The sequence below is a fragment of the Carcharhinus amblyrhynchos genome, chromosome 24, assembly GCF_965287045.1.
Source record: "Carcharhinus amblyrhynchos chromosome 24, sCarAmb.v2.hapA, whole genome shotgun sequence".
Classification (NCBI taxonomy): domain Eukaryota; kingdom Metazoa; phylum Chordata; class Chondrichthyes; order Carcharhiniformes; family Carcharhinidae; genus Carcharhinus; species Carcharhinus amblyrhynchos.
The window spans coordinates 38902567-38926912 of record NC_137347.1 but is presented as its reverse complement, the minus strand read 5'-3'; the positions used below and the strand labels follow the sequence as shown (position 1 = coordinate 38926912).

Below are 24346 nucleotides of genomic sequence, written 5' to 3'. Positions count from 1 at the left end.
CTGGCCAGCCAGTGACGCACATGTTCCATGAATGAATAAAAAAAATTTGTTGTTTGTGAGATCTTGCTGCACCCAATTCGGTTTCTGCATCACAACAAAAACCACTCCTTTTGTTGTAAAGTATTTTGGGGTATTAAAGGTGCTACAGAAATGCAAGTCCTTTTTTTTCCTGATTCTGTATGCACGTGCAATGGAAATAGTCGAATACTCAAAGTGATGACTGAGTTGCCTCTTCTGGAGGCTGTGGTCACTAAGAGAAGGAGCAACTAATAAATGGGACAAAGACGCTAGATAAACTGGAATGAAATAACTCCTCAGAGGCTGGTGTTCCTTCACCAGATTCCCTTTATTTACAAATTCTATTCCACTCCTTGAATGCTTCAGGTACAAAGTCAGAATCCGGAGTGTCAGTGGACCTGACAACCCTGTATTTATACACAGCAGAGGCTCCCTGCTTGGGCAGGCAATTAGGACCTGAATCAGAGAGCTCATACTCCAAGAGATCAGATTCGAGGGTCTTGTTGAGGTCATTATGGGGAAGTATCTTCTGGTTAAACACTCCTGAGAAGAAAAACAGGCAGAAGGAAGGGGCGGGGGAGTGGGGGGGGTGTGGTGGGGGGGGGGGGGTGCGGGTACAAGACCATTGCACCTGATCCTGTAAAGGGATTCAGGACAGGGAACTAAACATGAAGAAATTTAAGTTCTTTCAAAACCACATCATCTGCCCAACCTTCTGGGTGGGAACTTGGTGCATGTAAATTGAGTGTCATGGTTTCTACACTACAACAGTCGATACAGGAAAAGGCTTTGGGTTATGGGGAGAAAGTGGGAAAGTGGAACTGAGCCACTTCAGATCAGCCATGATCTTATTGAATGGTGGGGCAGGCTCGAGGGGCTAGATGGCCTACTCCTGCTCCTATTTCTTATGTTCTTATGTCCTTATGAACTTTTGGGTCCTGAGGTTACGAAAGGTGCTATGTGAATGCAGGTTCTATCTTTCTTCCAGTCTGAGTGTTAGTCATATGGTAGGAAATCCATGAGTTTGTACATCAGCCAAGTACCTGTGTCACAGCCTCATAAAATGAGGCCAGGTGAAGAGGGCAGAAAGATGCATATTCTTCTCTTTTGCAGTAATGCTGAGCTCATGATAAATAAAACAAGTCCAGTGGCTTGTTTTAACCTGTCTCCCTCTGGGGTTGAGTCACCTGCTTTCTTGCAATGGCTGTTTTGGAAACTTTTGTGTACATTATTACTGATCCCCTCAAGCAATCTGGTATTTAGCATGGGCACGTGTTGGCTCAGGGGTGACTCTATTCCCTAAAATAACACAGTAAGTCTTTGCTGTTCTCCCACGGGTGGGTCTGGGTTGTGGACTTTGTGCTGGAGACAGGCTCGAGGGGAGATTCTGTGCTTGGGGAATGGAGTGGCTGACGCTCAGGGAAAGGGAAACATTGATTGCTTAGTTAATGCTTATCAGGGCATGAGAAACTCCGGGAAAGCAAACAGTGACCAACCGCACCCCCCACTCCCCCCACCGCCCCCCCAACTGCCCCCAGCCAGAAACACACCTCCGACTGGCCCAGTGCTGTCCTGGGGTTTGTGACCATTAATTGAACTTCCGTGGGACCAGGCAGCAAAACAAAAGGGGAGGGGATCGAGGGGAATTTGAGAAAAAAAAGAGCAGGGATAGTTCAGTGGGTATGTGCAATGCTCTGTGTGGACCTGATCCATTTTGGCTCTGTCAGCCCCAGGTTACAAGCGAGCCGAACATAACCTGGCTGCTAATTGGGGATGACACTATTGGCCACAGTGACTCCTGCTGGGAAATCTATGAACGTACAGACGTCAAACAAGTACGCGGTTGGCATCTCGCAGTCCAGTAGCTCTCCAACTCTCAACATACAGGCCGAGCAACTTGGAGCAAGCCTTTCAAAAGTGGGAATTTCTTTTACATTCTTGTGTGAGATGTGGCTGTCAAAGGGCAAGACCAGCATTCATTGCCCATCCCTACTTGCCTTTGAACTGAGTGCTTGCTCGGCCATTTCAGATGAGGTCAGGGGTCATTATTGCAGCTCTGGAGTCACATGTAGGCCAGACTGGGTAAAGTCGGCAGATTTCCTCCTCTAAAAGACATCAGTGAACCAGACGGATTTTTGCGACGGCTGATGAGGGCTTCATGGTCACCGTTACTGAGACTAGTTTTCAATTACAGAGTTAAGAAATGAACTGAATTCCAATTTTACCAGCTGCCATGTTGGGATTTGAACTCCAGCACATCAGAAATCTCAAACTTGTATATAATTTGGCCTCCTTTTCCCCAAAACCATTTGAATTCTTTACTACCTTGTTCCATTCGTATTAAAAATTAATTCCCTTTGAGCCATTATCACTCAATTTTCCGATAAGAAATAACTTTGGCCATGAAATTGTACCATGAGTGGTACTGGTTAGCACTGCCCACTCGCAGTGCCAGGGACCTGGGCTCAATTCTAGCTTTGGGTGGCTGTCTGTGTGGAGTTTGCATGTTATTTCTTTGTCACAAGTGGTGTACATTAACATTGCAATGAAGTTACTGTGAAAATCCCCTAGTTGCCACGCTCTGGCACCTGTTTGGGTACATTAAGGGAGAATTTAGCACGGCCAATCCGCCTCACCAGACTTTCAGTCTGTGGGAGGAATCCAGAGCACCTGGAGGAAACCCACGCAGACACAGGGAAAGCATGCAAAATCCACACTGACAGTGATCCAAACAAGGAATCGAACGCTGGTCCCTGGTACTATGAGGCAGCAGTGCTAACCACTGTGCAACCATGCTGTCCATGTTCTCCCCATGTCTGTGTGAGTTTCATCCAGGTGATCAAGTTTCCTCCCACAGTCCAAAGGTGTGCAGGTTAGGTGGACTGGCCATGCTAAAGTTGCCTCTTAGCGTCCCAACATGTGTTGGTTAGATGGATTAGTCATGGTAAACGTGTAACGAGGACAGGGCAGGGGAGAAAGCCTGGGTAAAATACTATGTCAGAGAGTCAGTGCAGACTCAATAGGCCGAATGGCCTCTTCTGCACTGTATGATTCCAATATGTGCATGAATATATTTACATATTTATCCCTGTGCTCACTCTCACCTCCAATTTAGAAGGTTGTGGGTTCAACTTTTACTCCAGAGATTTCAGCATCACAGCCAGACAGATGCACCAGTGCAGTAGAGAGGGAATGCTACACTGTCGGAGGAGCTATTACCTTTTGGATAAAAAGATGAAGTGAGGTCCCATCGGCTCTCTTGGATGGATGGGAAAGATGCCAGAGCACTTGGTGAAGAAGAGCTGGGAGCTCTCGTCGATCACCTGGTCCTTTTATTAAATTCACATAAACCATGTGAAAGGTCCTTATCTCTGACTCCCTCCACACAGCTTGCTGGGTGTGCCGAGAATTTCCAGCATTTTCCGTTCCTATTTCATAACAAAACAGATTATTTGCTCATCATCATATTGCTGTCTGCGCAAAGTGATTGCTGAGGTGACTACATCTCCAACGTACTGCATTAAGACCATAAGAAATAGGAACAGGAGTAGGCCATTCGGCCAGTCAAGCCTGCTCCGCCATTCAAGAAGATCGTGGCTGATCCAAAATTCCTTGCATCCACTTTCCTGCCCTTTCCCTGTAACCCTTGATTCCCTCACTGATCAAGAATCTATCTCATCCTGACATATAGACAAGGATTCTGTCCCACAGCTCTGTGGCAAGGTGTTCCAAAGACTCACAAACCCACTGTGAGAAGGAATTTCTCCTATCTCAGTCTTAAATTGGCACCCCTTTATTCTGAGACTGTGCCCCCGGGTTCTAGACTCTCCCAGGAGAGTCCTCTCAGTGTTTACCCTGTCAAGCTAATTGTTTGGAAAGCACTTTGGGACATTTAAAAGGTCATGAATGACGCAAGTTTACCTTTCCAAATTGCTCTTTAGAAAGACATTCACGTCAGACTCCTTTTTATCGACTATAGCTCAACCTTCAGCAGCGTTTATCCCTACAAAATGCATCTTCAAACTCTGTGGTCTGAGCCCCGGCTCCTCCCTCTACCAGTGGATCCTGAACTTCCTAATCCACAGACCACAATCGGTGAGGATAGGCAAATGCACCTCCTCCACGATCATTCTCATCACCAGTGCCCCACACGGCTGTGTTCTCAGCCCCTTACTATACTCCTTATACACCTATAACTGTGTGACCAAATTCCCTTCCAACTCAATTTTCAAGTTTGCTGACGACACCACCATACTCGGTCGGATCTCAAACAATGACAAGACAGAGTGCAGGAAAGAGATACAGAATCTGGTGAACTGGTCTGACAACAATAATCTCTCCCTCAATGTCAACAAAATGAAGGAGATAGTCATTGACTTCAGGAAGCTTAGTGGAGGACATGCCTCTGTCTATATCAACGGGGATGAAGTAGAAATGGTCAAGAGTTTCAAGTTTTTGGTGTCCAGAGCACCAATAATCTGTCCTGGTCCCCACATGCTGACACTATAGTTAAGAAAGCCCATCAACTCCTCCACTTTCTCAGAAGACTAAGGAAATTTGGCATGTCAGCCACGATTCTCACCAACTTTTACAGATGCACGATAGAAAACATTCTTTCTGGTTGTATCATAGCTTGGTATGATTGCTGCTTTGTCCGAGACTACAAGAAACTACACAGGGTTGTGAATGAAGACCAATCCATCACTCAAACCATCCTCCCATCCATCGATTGTATTTACAGTTCCCGCTATCTCGGAAAACAGCCGGTATAATCAAGGACATCACGCACCCCAGGCATTCTCTCTTCCACTTTCTTCCATTAGGAAAAAGATACAAAAATCTGATGACACGTACCAACCGACTCAAGAACAGCTTTTTCCCTGCTGCCATCAGACTTTTGAATAGACCTATCTTGCATTAAGCTGATCTTTCTCTACACCCTGACTGTATGACTGTAACAGTCATCATCACATTGCTGTCTGTGCAAAGTGATTGCTGAGGTGACGACATCTCCAACGTACTGCGTTAAGACCATAAGAAATAGGAACAGGAGTAGGCCATTCGGCCCATCAAGCCTGCTCCGCCATTCAAGAAGACTTGACTGTAACAGTATATTCTGCCACTCATTCCTTTCCTTCTCTATGAATGGTATGCTTTGTCTGTATAGCGTGCAAGAAGCAATATTTTTCACTGTATGTTAATACATGTGACAATAATAAATCAAATCAATTCAAATCAAAATCAACTCAACTCAAATGTTTCTACTATTATGGAGAAACACATTAAGGACATTTACACTGATATCCTGCAGAACAATGAAAATCAAATAATAATCCTTCCAGTTTAAAGAATGAACACAATAGTGCAGTGAGGTGATTGGTTACAACATTGCTCTTTGAGTCACAGGACTGATGGACTGAATGGCCTCTTTCTGCTCCGTAACCTCTATGGGTGGGATTCTCCGGGTGCGCACGCCACAAGACCAGAAATTCCCACCTGAACTCAACTGACCTTTGAACAGTCCGTTGGATTTCTGTCTTGCCCACTACGATTCCTGGGTGAGACAGGAGAATTTCGGCCTATGTTTCTATGGGACCTGAGCTTGGTCTAGGCTACTTGCTATTCAATGAGATCTTCAGAGAATCATAGAATGGGTGCATCAGAGGAGGAGACCATTTGATCCATCGTTTTGTGTTGGCTTCTTACAAGAGTGAATCAGCAAGTCCTACTCCCCTCTCTTTTCCCTGTAGTCCTGAAATTTCTTTGCTCTTCAGATAATTATCCATCTCCCTTTTGAAAGCCACAACTGAATCCGCCTCCATCACATCCTGGGTGAATTTCCAGATCCTAACCACTCGCTGTGTAAAAACCTCTTTGCCCTGACTCGACATCCCAAAGCAGCCACTTGCTGAGTCAATAAGTGGAAAGAGAAAGATGTTTGCCACTCAGCTCTTTCCTTCCAAGGGCAGCAGTGTAGTTCTGTTTCACTCAGCCTTGCTCCCTCTGCCTTTCCCGAGAGCCTTGTCTCTCTTCGAGAATGTGGTATGCCGTCCAATTGGCTGTTTCTCATGCACATGTCTTGATTGTGAGTGCTGTGGGGCTATTCAACTGCAGGAGTGATGTGCTGGAGTCAGGGAAGAGAGACTGTCTGACCCTGGCTTTGCCTTATACCCCCACGCGGAGGATTTGCTAAGTAACAGTCAGGAACAAGGAACCTGGGAATTTCATCAATTCTAAGCCAGGGATCTGTGGTTCAAACACCTCTTCCAGTTTCCCAGACAAGGCTTTTTATTCGCTGATGAAAGGGCAGAAGACTGAAACTTTAAACTGTTTTTCCCCCTCTCTATGTCTCCCTCTCCGCAGGTGTCAGCCTTGCTGAGAATTTCCAACACTTTCTGTTTTTATTTGACAGCACGGTGGTACAGCGATTAGCACTGCTACCTCACAGATTTTGATTTGATTTGATTTATTATTGTCACATGTATTAACATACAGTGAAAAGTATTGTTTCTTGCACGCCATACAGACAAAGCATACCGTTCATAGAGAAGGAAACGAGAGCGTGCAGGATGTAGTGTTATAGTCATAGCTAGGGTGTAGAGAAAGATCAGCTTAATGCAAGATAAGTCCATTCAAAAGTCTGATGGCAGCAGGGAAGAAGCTGTTCTTGAGTTGGTTGGTATGTGACCTCAGACTTTTGTATCTTTTTCCCGATGGAAGAAAGTGGACGAGAGTGCGTGGGGTCCTTGATTATGCTGGCTGCTTTGCTGAGGCAGCAGGAAGTGTAGACAGAGTCAGTGGATGGGATGCTGGTTTGTGTGATGGATTGGGCTACATTCACCACCTTATTTAGTTTCTTGCGGTCTTGGGCAGGGCTTTTGAGTGAACCTAAGCTTTTACGTTTGCATAACTCGACTGGACTCACTGAATGGACCTTCTCGAACTTGAGACATCCTGCCAATTCCAGTAAAAATTCCCCGCTGTCAACTGATTTCCTCCCAGGTTGCACACCCTGCCTGTGTCGATGAAGGCCACTCACAGGTGAGATCCCAGTGACAGAGTCAAATCTGGGTTTGTCACTTCTGTGGTTAAAGTAGAGAATCATTAAATCCTTACAATGCAGAAGAAGGCCATTCGGCCCATTGGGTCTGCACCGACCACAATCCCACCCAGGCCTTACCCCATTCATTTACCCTAGCTAGGCCCCCTGATACCAAAGGGCAACTTAGCATGGCCAATCCACCTAACCCGCACTTATTTGGAGTGTGGGAGGAAACCGGAGCACCCGGAGGAAACCCACGCAGACACAGGGAGAATGTGCAAACTCCACACAGACAGTCACCCAATCCAGGAATTGAAGCCGGGTCCCTGGCGCTGTGAGGCAGCAGTGCTAATCATTATGCCACCACACCGCCCCGAGGAAGATATCAGCTGGTGGCAGGGATTGGGATTGGAGTTGGGGGGGGGGTTCTGCTCCTGATCTCCACCTGGTGGCCTTGGCTGCCACATGCAACTTGCGGCTGTTGAGGGCAGAATTGAGGTGGGCTGTGATAGTCCAGACAGATGCATTCAAATAGCTTGGCAAGATTAACACAGGGGAACAATTGCCAATTGGGAGAGACAACAGGGCTTAGTTTAGGATGATTCCCCAACAAGAGGGACAATCCCTGCATGAGAATAGAGGATAAATGGAAGAGACATGAAGAGGAGAAAGGAAAACTGCATGACATCACTGCATTCCAAGTAAGAGATGCACCACCATTATTGAATGTATTGATTTTAAAATTATAAACTATCAGTCAAGAGTCATGTGTGCCTTTAAGGCTGTAAGAACTGCCTTCCCTGTAACATCATTTCCTGTGAGCTCATTTCCTCTTCCTTTCTCTGATTGTATTGTTCTGACTGTTTCCCCACTTGTTGTCCTTGCTGCATTGTGTCCCCCTGCCCCTTTCTCTCTGTGCCCCTGTCAAAATAAAGCCTGTGTGCTGTGGGATGCAAAGAGGTTCTAGGCCCAGTGTGCTCTAAGCTCTGCAATGTCCCTCCACCAGTCACATGGTTGATATCATACACTTCCCTATGCCACAATGGCTTGCAACACTCACTGATGACATTCTACCCGGATCTAAGGCAGCTTTAAACACAGGTAAGTGGAGAATGAACAGAACAAGCTTTTGTTGAGTGTGTGTCGGGAGGAGGAGGAGGAGGAGGAGGGGGAGGCGGAGGGGGAGTGGGCAGACGAGAGCTGGAGATATCCAGGCGAACATGTGCCAACATCGCCATGAATGCTCGTTGCCCCCACCACCATCTCCCCCAACCCCTCCCACCTCCCCCCCCACCCCCCCACCTTCCATCCCCACCCATTGGTTGGTAGCACCTTGGGAGTCAGAAAGTTGTGGGTTCAAGTCCCACTCCAGTGACGAAATTCAGATTAATGTTTCCCCATGCAGTACTGAGGGAGTGCTGCACTGCCAGAGGTGCCATCGTTTGGATGTGATGTGAAACCAAGGCTGCGTGTGACCACTCAGATAGAGATAAAGGGTCTTGTGTTTAGATGACAGGCAGAGGAGAGATCCCTGGCGTCCGGCCCAATACTGATTCTTCAATCGACATCATAAAAACAGGTTTGCTGCTCATTTCCACGTTTCAGTTTGTGGGAGCTTGCTGTGCACAAATTGACATGGTATTTTCAATGTCACAACAACTACACTTTGAAAGTACTTAATTGGCTGTAAAGTGCTTGGGATGTCAGGAAAACTTGAAAGGTGCTATGTAAATGTAAGTCTGTTTATTCCTCAACCACTTAATGATTGCTCCCCTCTCCATTACTTCAATCTAAAATTGAGTGATTTTAGGAAAAAAGAAGTAAAGTTTATTTATCGGTCACAAGTAAGGCTTATATTAACACTGCAATGAAGTTACTGTGAAAATTCCCCATTTGCCACATTCCGTCACCTGTTCAGGTGCACTGTGGGAGAATTTAGCCTGGCCAATGTACCTAACCAGCACATCTTTCAAACTGTGGGAGGAAACCCACACAGACACGAGGAGAATGTGCAAACTCCACACACACACATACACACACACACACACACAGTGACCCAAACTGGAATCGAACCTAGGCCCCCGATGCTGTGAAGCAGCAGTGCTAACCACTGTGCCGCCCACACAATGTATTAGAGTTATAGAGATTTATCACATGGAAACAGGCCCTTCGGCCCAACTTGGCATGCGCCCTTTATTTTAAACCCCTAAGCAAGTCCCAATTGCCCGCATTTGGCCTGTATCCCCCTATATGCAACTTACTTATATAACTTTCTAAACATTAAACACTTTTTAAAAGACTAAATTATAGAGTATTAGTTTGGGTTTTGTTAGTTTCATTCAATTGTCCCTTGAATATTTCCATCTCTTTCCATTTTATTTCTGCTCACCTAAAGATAACAACCCTGCTTGTGAGGGTTAGGCTTCATGGGCACAAGATTCTCTGCTAGGCTTCGCCCAAGTTGTTGTTGGCATGACAAATGTTTGCAAGTATTTGACTGTAGACAACTTCAGATTCCATCTTTCCATCAGCCCCAATCTACCCCAAACCTCTCAGGCCCTCAGGTCGCCTTTAAACATTCATGTCTGTATGACATGGTGTGGAGATGCGGCGTTGGACTGGCGTGGGCACAGTAAGAAGCCTCACAATACCAAGTTAAAGTCCAATGGGTTTATTGGAATCACGAGCTTTCAGAGCGCTGTTCCTTCCTCAGGTGAGTGACCTGATGAAGGAGCAGGACCCCGAAAGCTCGTGACTCCAAGTAAACCCATCAGCCTTTATTTCTGTGATAGTCTAGGAAGCAACTTGATGATAAAATTATTAAGAAGGTGTCAAAGCTTTTGTCTTTGTGACAATGAATATCATGATCCGTGTGTGAAAATAACATCGGTTATTTTCAGCCTAACAGCGGGCTAGGTTGATTGGCCATGCTAAGAAATTGCCCCTTAGTGTCAAGGGATGCGTAGGTTAGAGGGATTAGTGGGTATAATATATAGGGATATAGGGAGTATGGGCCTGGGTGGGATTGTGTTCGGTGCAGACTCGATGGGCCAAAGGGCCTCTTTCTGCTCTGTAGGGTTCTGTGATCTATGATCTACGGTCTACGATCAATTTCCGCTCCCACTAAATCGCAGGCCTTGTAGCTGGAAGACACACAAATCTATCTGGGTTTTCTTTAATCATTTAGCTACCAAGTGTGAAAACAGTTCCATCCAAAACACCAATCCCACAAAGATTTATATGGAATGAGCAGGATTCCGTGGGCTGTGGTCCAGTGGGTAGCACTCTGGCCTTGGAGTCCGACAAAGCATCTTACCCAGGCCCACACCCCACCCTATCTCCATAACCCTGGCATATACCCAACTATTTACCCAGCTAATCCCCCTAACCTACACGTCTTGGGATACTAAGGGACAATTTAGCATGGCCTATCCACGTTTAAGATTTCATGGTGCTGTTTCGAAGAGAAGGCAGTTGTCCAGACCAGTATTCCTAACCTAGCCCGACTGATTAAAAACAGATTCTCATTACCCTTTGCGAGAGATTACTGTGCATGTGTTTTTGACAGTATAAAAGTCTTGACTTTAAATCACAGAATCTTACAGTGCTGAAGGAGGCCATTCGGCCCATTGAGTCTGCGCCGACCACAATTCCATCCACGCCCTATCCCCATAACCCCATTTATTTACCCTAACTTATCCCCTTGACACTAAGGGGCAATTTAACATGGCCAATCCAGCTGCCCTGCACATCTTTGGACTGCGGGAGGAAAGTGGAGCACCTGGGGGAAACTCACACAGACACAGGGAGAATGGGCAAACTCCAGACAGACAGTGACCTGAACCCGGCGTCTCTGGTGCAATGAGGCAGCAGTACCAACCACTGTGCCACCGTGAAGTATATCATTAGCTGTAAGATGCTGAAAGACGCTATATGAATGAGAGTTTGTTCTCAATCGCCGGGCTCTGAGACCACAGAGGTTGCACACCTCACTAAACATGGAATTACAAATTTGTTTCACGTGCGAGACCACTCGGTCCATTTTGTGCAGTTTTGGCCTCCTTGTCTGAGGAAGGATGTTCTTGCTGTGGCGAAAGTGCAGCGAACATTTACCAGACTGATTCCTGGGATGGTGGACTGACATATGAGGAGAGATTGAGTCGGTTAGAATTGTATTCACTGGAGTTCTGAAGAATGAGGTGGGGGAAAAGCATAGAAATCTATAAAATTCTAACAGGATTAGCTGGAGTAGATGCAGAAAGGATGGTCCCCATTGTGGGGGTGTCCAGCACAAGGGATCACACTCTGAGGATATTGGGCTGAAGCATTTGGAACTGAGGTGAGGAGAAATTTCTTCACCCAGAGAGTGGTAAATGTGTGGAATTCACTCCCACAAAAAGAAGTTGAGGCCAAAACATTGTTTTCAAGAAGCAGTTACAGAGCACTTGGGGTGAAGTGTATTAAAGGACACAGGGAGGGAAAAGTGGAAACAGGCTATTGAGTTGGACGATCAGCCTTGCTTATAATGAATGGTGGAGCAGGTTCGAAGGGACAAATGGCCTCTTCCTTTGATTTGATTTAATTCATTATTGTCACATGTATTAACATACGGTGAAAAGTATTGTTTCTTGCGCGCTATACAGACAAAACATACCATTCATAGAGAAAGAAAGGCAAGGGTCCAGGATGTAGTGTTACAGTCATACCTAGGGTGTAGAGAAAGATCAACTTCGTGCAAGGTTGGCCCATTCAAAAATCTGATGGCAGCAGGGAAGAAGCCGTTCATGAGTTAGTTGGTATGTGACCTCAGACTTTTGTATCTTTTTCCCGGTGGAAGAGAGAATGTCCAGGGTGCATGGGGTCCTTAATTATGCTGGCCACTTTGTCGAGGCAACGAGACGTGTAGACAGAGTCAATGGATGGGAGGCTGGTTTGCATGATAGATTGGGCTACGTTCACGACCTTTTGTAGTTCCTTGTGCTCTTGAGCAGAGCATGAGTCATACCAAGCTGGGATATAACCAGAAAGAATACTTTCTATGGTACATCTATAAACGTCAGTGAGGGTCGTAGCTGACATGCCAAATGTCCTTGGTCTTCTGAGAAAATAGAGGCAATGGTGGGTTTTCTTAACTATAGTGTCGGCATTGGGGGGACCAGGACAAGGTGTTGGTGATCTGGATACCTAAAAACGTGAAGCTCTCGACCCTTTCTAGTTCGTCGTTTACGCTTCCTGAAATCGATGACAATCTCCTTTGTTGACATTGAGGGAGAGATTATTGTTGCCGCACCAGTTCACCAGATTCTCGATCTCATTCCTGTACTCTGTGCTCCTCCTTTCCCTATTGTACCTGTGTTGTCTCAGTGAATGAGATATCACCTAAGCGCATTTCCTGCTTTTTTGCTGAAACCGTCTCAATACTTTTTAAACCTTTTTAAAATCTATTACAGGTTCTGCTCCCGCCAGTTTATTTTTGGTCATTCCATGGTGCCTCAGTCTTCCACATAAAAAGCAATCGCGCTCTCTTCGTCCTGGGGGAGCCTGTGTTATTAGTATTTTTTTTAAGACAATTACTACTTAGAAGGAGTAGTGTCTTTGCAGTTAATGTTTTGAATGAGTTCACTGTTTTGGGAGAAAGTTGGCAAAGCTTTGGAATACCCTTCTTGCACCTCTTCTCCTCCCTCTCTCTCTCTGTCCTTCCTTTAAGACGCTCCTTAAAACCTAACCCTTTGATCCGACTCCAGGTCTCTCACCCTCCTGTGATTTGATGCCACAATTTGTTTGAATGTGCTCCTGGGAATATTTTACTATATTTTTTATTTGTGCGTGGAATGTGGGCTTCACTGGCTGGGCCAGCATTTATTGCCCATCTGAGAGCATACAAGAGTGTGGCTCTGGAGTCGCATGTAGGCCAGACCAGGTAAGGACGGCAGATTTCCTTCCCTAAAGGACAGTAATGAACCAGATGGGTTTTTCCAACAATTGACAGTGGTTTCGTGGTCATCACTATATTCTTAATTTTTATGAATTCACATTCCTTTAATTGCTGTGATGGGATTCGAACCTGGGTCTCTGGATTACTAGTCCAGTGACACTCCTACATACGCCACTGCCTCCCTGTTATTTAGGGGCAAATTGTTGATTTTTGGAACTCTGCAAGATCCCTGCTCTCCTCCAATTCTGGCCCAGTGTGCCCCCTGGACTTTAATCCTTGGTGATCGTCCATTCAGCTGTTTAGGCCCTGAATTCTCAAATCCGTTTTTATGTCTCTTTGTCATTCTCTCTCTGCCTTTAAGGCAATACCGACCTCTGTGACCGCGCTTCTCTTCCTTTCTCTGACTGTGTGTTGTTCTGACTGTTTCCCACTTGTTGTCCTTGTTGCATTGTGTCTCCCTTTCTATCGCTGTACTCCTGTCAAAATGAACCCTGTATGTTGGGGGATGCAAACAGATTCCAGGCTGTGTATGCTTTAAGCCCCTAATACCCAGTCACATGGTAGAAATCGTACACTGTCTTATATTGCTAAAGCTTGCAACACTCACTGAAGACATTCCACCTGATCTGAGGCAGCTTTGAATACAGGAAAAATTTGAAAAAGTCTTTGGAATGGAATTTGTGGGACTAGTGTAATTGGTGCAGCAAATATTTCCTGAGTGGAAAATGGTTGCTTCCAAGTCTGAAGGTTGTGGAACACTCGCAATAAGAGCAAGAGTTGGCAGTCCAACCCCTCGAACTGTTCCATTATTCAACAAGATCATGCCTGATCTTCAAATCAATGCCAATTTCTCGCACTTTCCCCTATCCCATAACACCTTTATTATCTAGAAATCTATCCATCTCCATCTTGAATATACTCAACGTCTGTCTCGCCATAGCCTTCTGGGTAGTGAATTCCAAAGATTCATCACCATCTGAGTGAAGAAATTTCTCCTCATCATTGAGTCCCTACAGGGCAGAAGGAGGCCACTCAGTCCATCGAGCGTGCACTGACAACAAAATCCCATCCAGGCACTATTCTGTAACCCCTTACATTTACCCTACTAATCCTCTGCCTCCAGGAGGCACTTTAGCATGGCCAATATACTAACCCACACATCTTTGGACTCTGGGAGAAAACCCAGGCAGACACGGGGAGAAAGTGCAGACTCCACACAGAGAGTGATGCAAGGCTGGAATTGAACCCGAGTCCCTGGTGCTGTGAGGCAGCGGTGTTCAGCTCTGTGCCACCCCTTAAAAATCAGGAGTGGGATCTAAGTCCTAATTGGCCTGCCCCTTGTTCTGAGTCTGGTGTCCCCGGGTTCTAAACCCTTCGCCAGGGGAAACATTCCTCCTGCAATTCTGTTGAACCCTGTAAGAATTTTGTGTACTTGAATGAGATCACTTCTCATTCTTCTGAAGTAGAGAGAATACAGGCCCTGTTTCCTCAATCCTTCCTCATATGGCCATCCTGCATCCAGTGAACTATCAGCTGAACCTTTGTTGCATTCTCTCTATGGCAAATATATCCTTTCTAGGAAAGGAGACCAAAACTGTACACAATACCCCCGGTGTGGTCTCACCAAGGTTCTGTACAATTGCAGCAAGATTTATTTACTCCAATTATAAAGGTTATTTGCCATACTAATTGCTTGTTCCTCCTGTATGTTAGCTTTCAGTGAGTCATGAACAAAGACACCAAGGTCCCTTTGGACATCAACAGTTTCCAACCTCTCACCATTTAAGAAACATTCTGTTTTTCGTACCAAAGTGGATAACTTTGCATATTCCATCTGCCGTGTTCTTGCCCACTCGCTCAGCCTGTCCAAATTCCCTTGAAGCCTCTTTGCATCCTCCTCACAATTCCTGCCAAGTTTTGTGTCAACAACAAACTTGGAAATGTTACATTTGGTCCCCACATCCAAATCATTGATCATAAATAGTGAATAACTGAGGGCTGAGCACTGATCCTGGCAGGTGCACCGCCAGTTATGGCCAACCGAAGGATGATCTATTTATTCCTGCTCTCTGTTTTCTGTCTGTTAACCAATTCTCAATCCCTGCCTGTATATTCCCCACAATGCCATGCGTTCTAATTTTGTTTACTAACCTCCTGTGTGGGAAACCTTATCAAAAGCCGTTTGAAAAATCCAAGTGCACCACATCTACAAGTTTCCCCTTTTCTATTCTGCTAGTTACATCTTCAAAAAAACTCCAGCCAGTTTGTCAAATGTGATTTCTCTTTCGTGAATCCATCTCAATTCTGCCCAATCCTACCATCGTTATCCAAGTGTCCAGTTATTGCTTCCTTTATAATAGATTCTAGCAATTTCCCTGCTACTAAAATCAGACCAGCAGGTCCGTAGTTCCCTGTTTTCTCTCCTTCCTTTTTCTTAACTAGTGGGGTGACGTTTGCTACCTTCCAATCTTCGAGAACTGCTCCAGAGCCTATAGAATTTTAAAGAATGGTCAACAAATGTGTTGCTATCCCTACAGCCGCCTCCTTCAATACTGTAGCATGTATGTCATCAGGTTCAGGGGACTACCAACTTTTAGCCCATTCATTCTTCCGGCATTACTCTTTTGCTAATGATTTCTTTCAGTTCCCCATTCTGCGAGTTTTTTTTGCCTCAAGCACTTGTTTAGTTTCTCTACCTTTTCCGTATTCCTCATTACAAATTCTCCAGTTTTTGCCGGCAGTGGGGCCCACATTTGACTTTGCTAATCTTTTCCTTTTTACATCCCCATGGGACTTTTCCAGACTGTTCTTTTTGTGCTTCTCCCCAATTTGCTTTCATCTTCTATTTTCTCTGCATCCATTTCTTTGTCCTCTTTCGCTGACTTCTAAAATTCTCCCAGTCCTCTACGATTCTCTGATTGCCTTCGAACTTAAAGGAAATCTCCATCACATTATGGTCACTCTTCCCCAGAGGCTCCTTTGCATAGACCATAAGATCCTAAGACGTAGGAGCAGAATTAGGTCACTCGGCCCATCGATTCTGCTCCACCATTCAATCATGGCCAATTTCTTTTTTGTTCTCTCATCCCCATTTCTCCTGCCTTTTCCCCATAACCCCGATCCCCTTATTAATCAAGAACCTATCTATCTCTGTCTTAAAGACACTCAATGACCTGGCCTCCACAGCCTTCTGCTGCAAAGAGTTCTACAGATTCACCACTCTCTGGTTGAAGAAATTTCTCCTCATCTCAGTTTTAAATGATTGTCCCTTTAGCCTGAGGTTGTGCCCTCTGGTTCTAGTTTTTCCTACTAGTAGAAACATCCTCTCCACGTCCACTCTATCCAGGCCTCGCAGTATCCTGTACATTTCAATAAAATCACCCTTCATCCTTCTAAACTCCAACAAATACGGACCCAGAGTCCTCAGCGTTCCTCATGAGACCAAGCTCTTCATTCCAGGGATCATTCTTGTTCTCGAGTTCGTTCTTCAACATGGTTCTCAAGAAAGCCCATCTTGAATTCATCATCCACAGAATTAGTGCTACTTAGGTTTACCCTGTCTATGTGTAGATTGACCCCCTGATCTCTCACACTTGGGTCCATGGTGTGATTGCTTCCTGGTAACTAACTTTACCCCCTCTGTGTATCAGAGTGTTTATAGCTCAGCCTTCAGCGTAATGACTCTAAATCAAAGTTCCTGTAACCACAGACACCACTACTGATGGGTCCAAGACCCGCCCATCAAAATGTCTCTTCAATTCAGTACTGTGGGAGTGCTACAGTGTCAGAGCTGAGCTGTTAAACTGAGGATTGTCAGTGAATATTCTGTGGCCAGTATTTCAAAGGACAAAGGGGAGAGATCTCTGCTGCCCTGCCCAAAACTCACCCTGCAACCAACTTCACAGAAGTCACATGGCTGTGTGTTGGATCTTGCTGTGTTCAAATTGGCTGCTGCTTCTCCTACACCACAACAGTCACCACACTTCATTGGGTGCAATATGAGATTGTGAAAGGTGTTTATAAAGGCCATTCCTTCTTCATGTGGTGCGGGTGAGAACTCTGTTAGCTACCGTCTGTGCTGTTCTGTGGGGGAGAGTTTCAACCTGACCCCTGCCCACCCCCCAAACCACCACCACCAGCACCCCACTGTCCCTCCGCCCCCATGTTGCTTTGATGCTTTAAAGTTCGGGACAAAGAGTGAACGTTATCAATTCTGTGATCCTGCACTCAGCCCGCCAGCAAAGAAGACCCCTGGAAGTGGGAGCGGGAGAAAGCAGGCCAGACCTGGCTCCCTTTATCAAACTGGGTGAAAACAATTTAAATCAGCGATGGGTAACCTAGACTGGCGAATAGACCGTGTGAACGGACCTCCTTCATCTCAGTGGGCCGCAAGATCAAAATCGGGAATGTCACCAACTATAACCCCATGAATAAGATTGCATACATTTAATGCATGCCAAATATTTCGTAACAAGTTCTAACAAGTACTTAGTCATTCATATATCAATAGAACTGTCATCAATTTCAAGTGGTAAAAACAAAAGAAATATTTACATTTGGTTCGGTGAATAGGCAGTACACAACTCTCACAGTCAGTACTTTAATTTATTGGTGTCACAAGTAGGCTTGCATTAACACTGTAATGAAGTTACTGTGAGAAGATCCCAGTCGCCACACTCTGGTGCCTGTTGGGGTACACTGAGGGAGAATTTAGCATAGCCAATGCACCTAGCCAGCACATCTTTTGGACTGTGGGAGGAAACCGGAGACTCGGAGGAAACCCACGCAGACATGGGGACAATGTGCAGACTCACACAGACAATGACCCAAACCAGGAATCGAACTGGGTCCCTGGTTGTGGGGCAGCAGTGCTAATCACTGTGCAGTCAGCACACATGCCTCACTTCATGTGTGTATCATTTCAGTTCTACCAGTAGGGAAATGCCGCACAGATGGAAATCACTGGGATTTGGTAGCCCTGCACGTGGGCAAAAATCAACAAGATGTTTTGTGTGGGTACTCAGTACCCTGATGGACCTCATTTGGCTCTGAGCTGCAGGTTGTCCACCGCTGGTTAAAGCCATGAGAAGATAAAACGAATTACATTGTTGGAATTAAGCCATGACTATAATTGGGGTGAAATTGTTTTGATAATATCTCCCCTTCCCCCTTCTCCTTCTCTTCCTCATCTCTCGCTTGAGTACAGTTCCAAGTCCACTGAGTGGCTTTTAGTGTGGGAGGCTGGGTGATGAGTATTTTACTGTGGAGGTTATAGAATCTCTATAGTGCAGAAGGAGGCCATTCAGCCCATTGAGTCTGTACCAACCACATCCCACCCAGGCCCTATTCCTGTAACCCCATGTATTTTACCCCAGCTAGTCCCCCTGACACTAGAGTCAATTTAGCATGGCCAATCCACCTAACCCGCACATCTTTGGAGCGTCAGAGGAAACCCACACAGACACGGAGAGAACATGCAAACTCAAGACAGACAGTGACCCGAGGCCGGGATTGAACTTGGGTCTCTGGCGCTGCGAGGCAGCAGTGCTAACCACCATGCCAGCCTTGTGTCATCAGACAGACCAGATTATCACTTGACAATATTTACTCCTGAACATTTTCAAGAGAGTCACTGGATAACAAGAGGCAAGCGAATACTGATTTATTTGTATGTGTTTCTTTTCTCCTCCCCAGAGGTTCAATAGTATTCCTGATTGTGCTGAGCTGAGCTAACTTCACAGAAACTGGAAGTCGAAGCCAGAATCTCCTGGCGTGTGCAACGCTGATTGTCGCTGGTGGGATAGTGACCTTATCGGCTACCAGGGAGCGTGAGTTCTTTTTTACTTCCTGTAACTTTGCTTTGCTGTGACTGTTCTCTCTCAGCCCATCAAATAAAACCCATTGTTGATGACAAAGCGTCATCCAGACTCGAAACGCTGGCTCTATTCTCTCTCCACAGATGCTGTCAGACTTGCTGAGATTTTCCAGCATTTTTCTGTTTTTGTTGGTGCACCTTTGTATTCATAGAATCTACAGTGCAGAAGGTGGCCATTTGGCCCATGCACCGACAACAATCCCAGCCAGACCCTAGTCCACAACCCCACAGATTTACCTTCCTAATCCTTTGACACCAGGGGCAATTTAGCATGGCCTATCAACCTAACCTGCACACCTTTGGATTATGGGAGGAAAATGGAGCACCCAGAGGAAACTCACGCAGACACGGGGAGAATGTGCAAACGCCATATGCCAGTGACCCGAGGCTGAAATCGAATCTGGGTCCCAGAAGAGAACAACCTTGCCTGGTGATTGTCGAGCAGAGTTCATTCATCCATTGTCATAGCGCCTGCATGTTCTCCCCTATGTACCATGCCCTGGAACATCCTTTCCTGCAGCGTTTCAGGTAGCCAACATTGGCCAACTTGCAAGAGTATGTACTGTGTACCTGGTGGATGGTGATCTCTCGTGAGATGATGGCATCTGTGTTGATGATCCAGCGCGTCTTGCAGAGGTTGCTTTCACAGGGTTGTGTAGTGTTGTGGTCGCTGTTCTCCTGAAGGCTGGGTAGTTTGCTGCAGACAACAGTCTGTTTGAGGTTATGCGGTTGTTTGAAGGCAAGAAGTGGGGGCATGGGAATGGCCTTGGCGAGATGTTCGTCTTCATCAATGACATGTTGAAGGAGGAGGAGATGTCATAGCTTCTCCACTCTGGGGAAGTACTGGATGACAAAGGCTTCTCTGTGTGCCGTGTCCCGTGTTTGTCTTCTGAGAAGGTCGGTGCGGTTTTTTGCTGTGGCGCATTGGAACTGTCGATCGATAAGTCAAGCGCCGTATCCTGTTCTTATGAGGGCATCTTTCAGTGTCTGGAGGTGTCTGTTGCCATCTTCCTCATTTGAGCAGATCCTTTGTATATGGAGCGCTTGTCTGTAGGGGATGGCTTCTTTGACGTGTTTAGAGTGTAAGCTGGAGAAGTGGAGCATTGTGAGGTTATCTGTGGGTTTGCGGTACAGTGAAGTGCTGAGGTGACTGTCCTTGATGGAAATGCGTGTGTCCAAGAATGCAACTGATTCCGGAGAGTAGTCCGTGGTGAGTCTGATGATGGGCTGAAACTTGTTGATGTCGTCATTATAGTTGTTTCAGTGATTGTTCACCATGAGTCCAAAGGAGGAAAATGTCTTTGATGTATCTAGCGTACAGCATCGGTTGAAGATTCCGTGCGGCGAAGAAGTCTTGTTTGAACCTGTGCATGAAGATGTTGGCATATTGAGGTGCAAATTTGGTCCCCATGGCTGTTCTATGTATCTGGATGAAGACCTGGCTGTTGAAGGTGAAGACGTTGTGGTCCAGAATGAAGCGGATGAATTGTAAAATTGCATCTGGCGATTGACAGTTGTCGGAGTTGAGTACTGAGGCAGCGGCAGCAATGCCATCGTCGTGGGGGATGTTGGTGTAGAGTGCCGAGACATGTATTGTGACGAGGAGTGCTCTGGTTCAACTGTTCCACGTGTGCTGAGTTTCTGTAGCAAGTCCGTAGTGTCACGACAAAAGCTGGGAGTTCTCTGTACAATAGGTTTCAGGATGCCCTTGATGTAGCCGGAGAGGTTCTCGCACAGAGTCCCATTGCCCCCTATGATGGGTCGGTCCGGTGTGTTTGCCTTGTGTATCTTTGGGAGGTGGAGATCTCCAATGCGGTGAGTACGTGGGATGAGAGTACGGAGGGTCCTCTGAAGGTCCGAATCAAAGTCTTGATCAGTCTGTTGAGTTGATGGACTGTTCTTTGCTCGGATCTGTGGTAACTGTCTGTAGTGGTCCTGGTTGTTCAGTTGTCGGTGCACTTCTTTGCAATAATCCGTTCTGTTCAGTATGACGATGGCTCAGTAACCAGAGACACAGATGTAGGCAGATCAGCCATGATCTTATTGAATGGCGGGGCAGGCTCGAGGGGCTAGATGGCCTACTCCTGCTCCTGTTTCTTATGTTCTTAGAATAATGGTGCAAAAAATGGAGGAATTGCGAGTTTTTCTTTAGACTGCAAGTTGTTACTATCTGGAATGATATGCCTGAAAAAGTTGGTGATAATAGATTCAAAAAGAACTTGGATAAATAAAAAAGGGAAAATAATAGTGTAGCCTAGGAGAAAGGTCAAGGAAGTGCTACTCATCAAAGAGCTGGCACAGATGCAGTGGGCTGAGTGGCTTCTCTCCATGTTGTACAATTCTATGAAACGTATATGTGCGGGCCTTGTAGTTAAGTATGGGTCAAGCCTTGGCTTCAAGTGCCCCCCATAGCCCTGGCACTCAGCGCCAAGGCTTACATAGGACAAGGTAACCCGCTGCCCCTGGTACTGTACCCCAGCCAGAAACAGTGCCCAGGATGACTCTGGATGAATCAAAAACAGAGTTGAAGGGAGGAAAGAAAGGATGTCCATTATCTTTATTGAAAAAGCTCACGGAAATGACAGACCAATGTTGATCCTTAAAGAATAGATGGGCTCTCGCGAGACTGGAACCGGCCCGGGTCCTGTGGGTGGACCAGCAGCTGATTAGTGGATCCGTCACCCCCGAGATGAAGTGGAAAACCAGTAACAACGGCAGCGTCTGCTCTACTGTAACACATTCAAACACCTTAACGTAGCACTTGAATGAGGGGTTTGAAAATGGAAATGGATGGAACAGATTTCTCTTCCTCCACTGCCTGTTACCTCTTGCATCAGGTCTCAGCGTCATGACACCCCATGGTTTCTGAAGCCACACTTGAGGATGTTACTATCTTGGTAATGGATTAGTAATCCAGAGGCCTGCCTAGAATGGGGATCCAAGATCTATCCTATCCATTTGAAGTGCTCTACTGGCTGGGATCAGCTAAATGCAGTACAGACCAAGGATTGAACTTTGGATTTTATGATGAGTGTAGATTGATCTAGAAGGAGCGTGGAGAGAGGATCTAGTATTTTGCAGCCATCAGATCATTTTATCGCTCCTCTCTCTCTCTCTCTGTACCCTGTCTTGTGTTCTAACGTGATTGATTCCAATGAGGAACAAGTTAACTGTCCTCATCAACCATAAAGAACACTGAGAGCTTCAAACATGCACTTTGTAAGGAACAAACTGCTGTTCCACTAGAGTACACACTGATCCTGGTGTGATTCGTTATTCTGATAATTTGCAAGTCCAATTTAATAGGCAGCCAGTAGATGTACAGATCTGCTGTGTGTGTCACGCCTGCTGGACTTGGCCATCCTGATGCTGCCAGTTTAGAAAGAAATAAACAGTTGAGTTCATATAGCATCTTCCGCAATCTTTGGACGTCCCAAAGTGCTTTGTAGTCAAAAGAATAGAATGTAGCACAGGAAGAGGCCCTTCGGCCCACAATGTTGTGCTAAACATGATGCCATTTTAAACTAATCTCTTCTGCCTGCCCTGGGTCTATCCCTCTACTCTTTCCTTACACTTTGGAAGCATAAACACAATAGCGGTGTTCGAAAGATGGCAGCCAATTTCTACACAGCAATACAAGCAGTCTGATTTTATTGTGGTGATGTTGGTTAAGGGATACTCTGGAAAACTGTTTTTTTTTACATTGATCTAAAAGGCTGGATAGAGCCTTGGTTCTCACATCTCACCAGAAAGGTGGCACCTCCTAGGTTTTAGCAGTTGCTGGGTACTGCGCCAGCAGTGTCGGCCTAGATTATGTGCTTGAGCCTAAGGAGGGACTCGAGCCCTCAATGTCCTGGCATACTTGAGCTGTGCTCATATGCTGCAGTGTCTGAGATCTTGATAAGATGGAGACACAAAGCTGAGGTTGATTGGCCATGCTGAATTGCCCGAGTGTCGGGGGATTAGTCGGGTAAGTACGTGGGGTAATGGGGATAGGGCCTGGGATTGTTGTTGGTGCAGGTTCAATGGGCTGAATGGCCTTCTTCTGCACTGTAGGGTAAGCCTTACTTATGACACTAATAAATAAACTTTAAACTTTTACTTTTGGTGTAAAGCTGCTTCGGGGTTTAAAAATGGGTCACAGTTTGACCATAATTGTATCGCCATTAAGGGAGCCCACAGTGGTTAGCAGTGCTGCCTTGCAGCACCAGGATCCCCGGTTCAAGTCTAGCCTTCGGTGACTCTCTGTGTGGTGTTTGCACATCCTCCCCGTGTCTGCATGGGTTTTCTCCGGGTACTCCGGTTTCCTCCCACAGTCCAAAGATGTGCGGGTTAGGTTGATTGGCCATGCTAAATTGCCCTGTAGTGTCAGGGGGATTGGCAGGGTAAGTACGCGGGGTGGTGGGGATAGGGCCTGGGTGGGATTGTTGTCCGTGCAGGCTGGATGGGCTGAATGGCCTCCTTCTGCACTGTAGGCATTGGGTGACTTCAATCCCATCAGTTTTGAGCTGAATTCCAAGCTCGACCTCCGCCTCAGAGATTCAATCACCAGCATCTATTAAATCTTCACGAGACTGGCCTGCACATTAGAGCTTTGTCACAGAATGTGTAGTTAAAAAAAAACGCGTTTGAAGAAAAAAGCCACTTAACCTTTTTGCTTTGACGGAGCAGTTAGTTTACTTGAAGCCCACACGCCCACTGATCTGAACAATCTCCTCCGCACAATAACGAGAATGGGAAAAGTCTAGGACGCGTCATTGAAAATCCAGATGAAATCCCGTTGAAACTTCCCGGGAAACCTGTGGAGGCATGCATCCCGATCATGGAATTTCATCTGTGTTAATATCCACGGAACGTTGCTGGCGAGTGACCCAGTGCAAATAAGGAGGTTAATGTTTAACTCTGGCCTTCACTCGTCTCAAAGAAAATATGGTAAAAGCCTACAGATCTTGACTAGAGTATTTTAATCCCCCTGCCCCTCCCTAACTACCCTCTGTTCCTACCCCAAGTTTACCTTTTCTGTTTCCCTGTTTCTTGCCCATTGGTCAGCTTGCTGCACGTGGACGGCAAAACGGTTAGTTTTTTGTTTGGAAGTTATGTAAAGCTAACACTGCAAAGAAGCTACTGTGAAAATCTCCTGGTCGCCACACTCCAGCACCTGTTCGGGTACACTGAGGGAGAATTTAGCGTGGCCAATGCACCTAACCAGCATGTCTTTTGGACTGTGGGAGGTAACCGGAGCGCCTGGAAGAAACCCATGCAGACATGGGGAGAATGTCCAGATGGAATAGAAGAGAACCCCTATAGTGCAGAAGGAGACCATTCGGCCCATTGACTTCAATCCTACCCAGCCCCTATCCCCGTAGCCCCATGTATTTACCCTGCTTGTCTCCTTGACACTAAGGGTAATTGGTAATTTAGCATGGCCAATCAACCTAACCCATACATCTTTGGACTGTGGGAGAAAACCATATAC

The 24346-nt window shown here is 46.1% G+C and overlaps 1 protein-coding gene across 1 annotated transcript in view; it reads left to right on the top strand.

The window, feature by feature from the left end:
- Positions 1-7921: 7921 nt before the first annotated feature.
- pum1 (pumilio RNA-binding family member 1) overlaps positions 7922-24346 on the top strand; it is a 149203-nt gene continuing 132778 nt past the window's right edge. Inside the window, exons 1-2 of the mRNA XM_080211293.1 lie at positions 7922-8161; positions 18690-18823. The gene's annotated coding sequence lies outside the window, so the exon portion shown is untranslated. The remainder of the gene's footprint in view (positions 8162-18689; positions 18824-24346) is intronic.